The following is a 5,844-nucleotide window of genomic DNA, read 5'->3' on the forward strand; positions in this document are numbered from 1 at the left end:
AGTCATTACCATCACTTTTTTGTTGCTAGACAAATAAAACTGTACAGATGACATATTTTTTATGATGTAGCAAGTATTTTTTATGATGTGGCAAGAAGACGCTGCTTATAGGGTCAAGATGTGGTAGAGAGATGATTGAAAGAAAAAATTGGGAGTTGTTGGAGGAAAAATTTCCACCAAAACGAGATAGAATGAAACTCTGTTTTGCAAAAAAAAGAAAAAAAGAGGAAGAAAGGGGTTTTGTTCAAGAGAGGGCAAAGTATCAAAGGAAATTGTCAAATCACAATGAAGAGATTATACATTTTATTTAAGAATTTTGAGAGGTTAGTAATTTAATTTTTTCCTCCTACATAGCCATGTTATAAAACTAGTTCAATTTTTCATCGGATTTTGCTAATATTAAACTATGCAGAAGTTTCAAATTAATTGGATCAAACATGGGTAATAGAAGTGAAAAAAAATTTCTAAGCAGATAAAATAAGAGTTGGAAGACAGTTCCAATATTTCGATATTAAAATATCATCACATGAGACTTTTGCTCCAACAATGATTTGTTCTAATAGTCTTTTTTATTTTTCTTTTGCTTTCATGGATAAACCTTTTCATTTTTCATTTTTCATTTTTCATTCTTTATATGATGCCGCAATATAAATACTGTTGCTGCTGCTTCTCAATAACGGAAGGGATACATGCATCCATTAATGAGATGAGGAACAAATATACTGCTAAAATGAAAGTACTTGTAAAGCAAGTTTGGTGGACTTTTATTCATCCTGTCTCTTCTATTTCCTGCATCAAGCTTATGGCTGTATGAATTTATTTAGTAACAAATAGTATTATATTAAAATTATTTTAGCAAAAATAGTTGCAGAAAAAAATATAGCTAAAAATAGCATAAAAGTACTTCAGTATTTTGACTGTAAGTTAATTGTCATCTTTTTATTTATTCCTTTTGATGCTCTATAATACAAGAGCGTAATGGAAACAAAACGAACATTTTAAATTTTTAAGTTTTATCAAATCATTTTTTTCTCTCTCAAATTAGAGCTCAATTCTCTTTTATTTTTTTTCTTTTTCTTTTGCATACCAGAACTCCCTTCTCTCTTATTTTAATGAAAATTTTTTCTAAATAATCTACTAATAGGATAATTTTTTTCTCTCAATCATCTCTTCTGCAAGTCCTAATCCTATAAATGATTTCTTCTTATCATATCATTAAAAAAAAAATGCCATCTATATAATTCTGTTTGACTAGTGATGAAAAATTGACAGTAATAACTTAAATAAAGCATATCTGTGATTTTTGAAAGATGATATTGTAATTTTTGAAAGGTTGAGAATTCAAATAATTTTTAACCCAAATTCCGTGGATTACTTTAGTAATTAAGTCAAATACCAACCAGTGGTGCCATATAGCACAGAGCTCTTCTCTGTTATCACTATTGGATCTAGAACTACTGTTTTCTCGTACCATTTGGCCTCATCGTGTGATGTTGGTTAGGTAGAGGTGCCAGTCGAAGGAGAGCAAAAGTGAGTAGTCCGCCTTATTCATACTGGGAGAGTGTCGCGGGGTGACACCTAATCGGAGTGTCAGCAAGGTGTGCATAACAGTACCGGTGGCTGATCTACGAGATTAGCGAGTTCGGATCCTCCTTGATTTGCACCGGAGTGGGCCGTCCAGCTTTGGATTAAAATAATCTGAAAGGATGGATTAAAATAATCATGTTACGATCAATCCCCTCATCGTCTGATCATCGAAAATACACATCTGTAAGAGAAGTCCACACTGACCGAAAATACCTCTGGTGGAGACCCTTCGACGGTCAAGTCAGAGAGGAGACTAAGCAACAGCGGAAAAGAATCAGGGGGCTCAGTGATGGAGAGAGGGCGAGAGCCTTAGAGAGAGCTTCCTAGAGCTTACCTCCAGCTTACCAAAGCTGTTGTCTTACCCCATTTTTATAGTAAAATATGGTATGGTCCCGCCATTAATGGTGTGGACAACTGGGGAGTTGTCAAATCATCGGGGATTGTTAGGTCGTCGGAGGTTGTCAAATCGTCGATGGGCTGTCAGATCATTAGAATTAATCCATGTCCTTGGCAGGACAGCGCCCCACGTCTTCGGCAGGACAACGCCCCCTGACGATCGTACGGCACGTCTTTGGCGGGACAGTAGCCCATGCCGGTTATACGGCTTTTGGACGGGCTGGCCGACTATACGTCGGGATTTGGTTGTCGGGTGGTGACTCGGGAGCACGGTCGGCCGATCTGGTGGCTTGTAGAAGTCGGATGTCGGCGGCCACCCCCGACAGAGAGTCGGTGATATGGGTTCGGCCTTTCGACCGGTTGGGGATAGTACTGGCCTGTTCGGCCGGCATACTCCGAGCCGGATATTGTCGGAGTCGTCCGTCCGTCGGATGGGTAGAGTCGGGTGTCGGTTGGACCATCCCGAGGATGAGTCGGCGTCGGGGATCAGTCGGTATATCCCAACAGTTGCCTCCCCACTCCTGAGTCTGATGTCGTGTTGGCCCGTGTTATCACGTGGGCGGCGGCGTCGGGCGAAAGGAGTGGATTTTCATCACGTCATGCCCCGATTCTGCCAACCACACCAACGGACGATCCGACGTCAGGCGTTACATTGGGAACGCAAACCGCCGTCAGGTGTTCCATTGGGAACACGGACCGCCGTTAGGCGTCCCATTGGGAACGCGAATCGCCGTCAGCTAATTAATCCTGAGATGCGGTTTTTTCCGCCACGTGTCGGGAGGTCATTGGGCCGAAGTCGTTCACGTGGATGGAGGCGACGTGGCTCGATCTGGGGCAGGTGCGTCGAATTGTCGGATCGAGGGAGGACCCAGATGCTGCCACATGTCAACATCCGAGAGACCCTCGTTGGGCGTGCTCCCATCCTGGCCATCGAGGGGCACTATATATATAGGGTCACTTGTATCCAAAACTTCACTTTTCACAGTCCTGTCACTGGTGCTGAGACTCTGTCGAGTGGTCCTCCAATTTTAGGTAGTTGTCCTTGTCTTCCTCCTTGAAAAGTTTTCCTCGAAACTTTTCGTCTTTGTCTCCTTGTGTTTTTCGCTTCCTTTGCATCTTCGCCTTCTTTTGATTTTCTTTTTTATTCTCCTTTCTTGGGGCTAGCATCATGGCTAGGATCTCTCCTCGAGGGAGTCAGTCGGGGAACCCGGCTGATGATTCTCGATCGACCCCGGAGGTGGAGGCTTCTTCACTTTCGGGGCCGAACGTCGATCGGCTCAGGAAACTGTATAGTATCCTGGAGCAGTTTCGGCATTTCGCCCCTAGGACCGAGGGTCGGGTTAACAACCCGCCCCCGGGCCAGGTGGCCTTTTATGTCGAGGACCTCCGGGCTGGTCTTCATCTTTCGGTTCTGAAGTTCATCCGGAACATCTTGGACTATTACGGGCTCTGTCCGGCGCAACTGGCGCCGAACTCAATCTGACTAATAGTCAGCTTCGCCTTGCTGTGTCGGCTTCTGCCGACCTCTCCCCGAATTTCTCTCTTCCGGACGTTCTTCGTCCTCTGACCCCACCCAAAAGCCCGAGGGTGGTGGTTTTTCAATCCTCGGAAGGGTCTTTCCTTCATCAACGGTCTTCTCTCGTCAATCTATGGATGGAAGAACCAATTTTTCTTTGCTTCCTCTTTGCTACCTTGGGGATTTCCTTTTCGCTGGGGCGACCCTCGAACTCGACCGAACAAAAATAGCCGAGTGGAAGCAGAAGACCGGGAGGACTTCTACCGACTCAAGGATATGTCGGTACCGAAGCAGAGAGAGCTCGTCACCGAACAAACTCTCTATGACGCCGGCCTAAGTTCGATCCCCCGCTTAGGTACAGTTCGACCCGTCAGTTGTCCTTTAGCTTTTTCGTCTGTCTCTAGACTTGTGCTAACTCTTTTGTTGAAATTACAGGCATGCCGTCGAGAGTGAGATTGACAGATGCCGACATTCGGCAGCATGCGGCGAGAAAGAGACCGGCGTCTGGGGCCGGACCTTCGCGGCCGCCCAAGAGGCCCCAGACGTCATCCCCGACCGTCGTGGCGATGGCGACCGCCCAGCCCGAACCAGTCATTGCCTTGTCGGCACCGGTGGCGCCACCCGAGGAGAGGGCGACAGAGGGGGTAGCCGAAGGAGTATCGGTGGCCTCGCCGGCGGAGGAGGTTCGGGTTGGAGCATGGGAGCCCGAATGACCTGCAGTGGCTCCCGTCGCGGCCTCGGGGGGAACTCAGTCGAGTTCGAGCCTCCCCTCCTTCCCCGATCTTCGGAGCTGGGCGGTCGATCGGGGGAAGGCCCCGATGGCGCCGGCGGACGACACGAGGTCGGGGGACCGCGTTGCTTCGTCCGACATTCGGGTTCCTGAGGGAGCATCGGCCCTGGCCAACCACAACTTGGCCAGGAGGTTGTGTCAGGCGACCATCCTCCCGACCGATCGGGAGCTTCTGAAGAGTCAGCCAGTGATCGAGATGTTGTCCTCCTTCTACCCAACTATGATCGGGATAAGTTCTGCTTTGTCTTTCCTCTCTATCGTTGTTTTCATTATTTTATTCTTCTGACGATCAGCCTTCTGCTTGCAGCTAATCTATAGTATGTTCGAACTGGAGGTTGGGTACCAGAGGTTCGGTGACATCCGGGCGGCCTGGAAGGATAGGGTAGAGATCGTCGAAGTTGAGAAGGCGACGTTGGTTGAGCAGCTGAAGTTGTCGGCCGACCGGGAGGCTAGGCTCGAGGAGGAGATCTCCCATCTTACCAACGCCCTGGCTGCCTCGGGGGCCGAACTTCAGTCGGCCTGCGAGGAAGCCAAGCGTAAGGCCCATACCGCTCATCGGCTGCGGCGTCAGCAGGACGGTTGCATCGGTGAGCTCGAGGCCGAGCACAATCAACTCTGGGTTAGCTTGGAGAATCTGGCCAAGGCCGCGGAGAAGTTGTCCACCGCCCAAGCCGACGCAGACATAGCGAAGGCGGAGGCGGAGTCGGCCGAGGAAGCGTTGACCCAGGCGGTGGAGGACTTCCGCGGCTCCGACGAGTATCGCGAGGAGCTTCTAGAGAGTGGCTTCGCCTCGTACCGAGTGAGGTACGAGGACGCCCGGGATGCAGTGCAGGGTCAGTACCCGGAGCTCGATCTCAGCAGCATCGTTCCTCCAAGGTCGGAGGGCCAAGCCGCTGAGGAGGTGGCCGACCCAACGTCAGGAGATCACACTACTGCAAAGGAGGCCGTCCCAGGGTCGGAGGAACAAGCTACCGAAGGTGAGGCGGCTTCGACCTCCGATCCTACTCTGACCCGAGCGGGCACACCGGTCGCCCCCGAACTTTTTCCAGTCCAGGAAGTTGACTCCGACAAGTAGTCGGAGCATTTATTGTTTTTGCTTTTGTTTTGGATACTTGTAATCGGGCTTCGGTCCAATTTTGTAAGTCCAGTTTCAACTTGAATGAAGTTAAAAATTTTTAATTTTCTTCGTCATGTGACTTCGAAATGTATGTTTCGTCGAGACTCCCCCGAGCGTACAAGTCGTAGGCTCGACGTACCATGTTAGGACGTTCGATAGGATCCCACGTAGCCAATCAAGATAGCCGGTAGCGTGTGCCACGATAAGGGCAGAGCAAGCTCCGATCATAGATCGACGTCCTGACTGTCGTACAGGTTGTATAGGATCCGATGGTCGAGGGTGTAAGTCGAGCATCCGTCACCTTGATCTGGGTCGGGCGTGCATGTCGAGTCAGGTGTTGACCGACCTTCGGACGCAGCTCATTGATACGATCATTCCGTAGAATCCGATAGTCGAGTGGTGTCCGACGTATTTAGTTAGGATAACGATGATAAGTCA

The sequence above is a fragment of the Elaeis guineensis genome, chromosome 12 (assembly GCF_000442705.2).
Source record: "Elaeis guineensis isolate ETL-2024a chromosome 12, EG11, whole genome shotgun sequence".
Lineage (NCBI taxonomy): Eukaryota > Viridiplantae > Streptophyta > Magnoliopsida > Arecales > Arecaceae > Elaeis > Elaeis guineensis.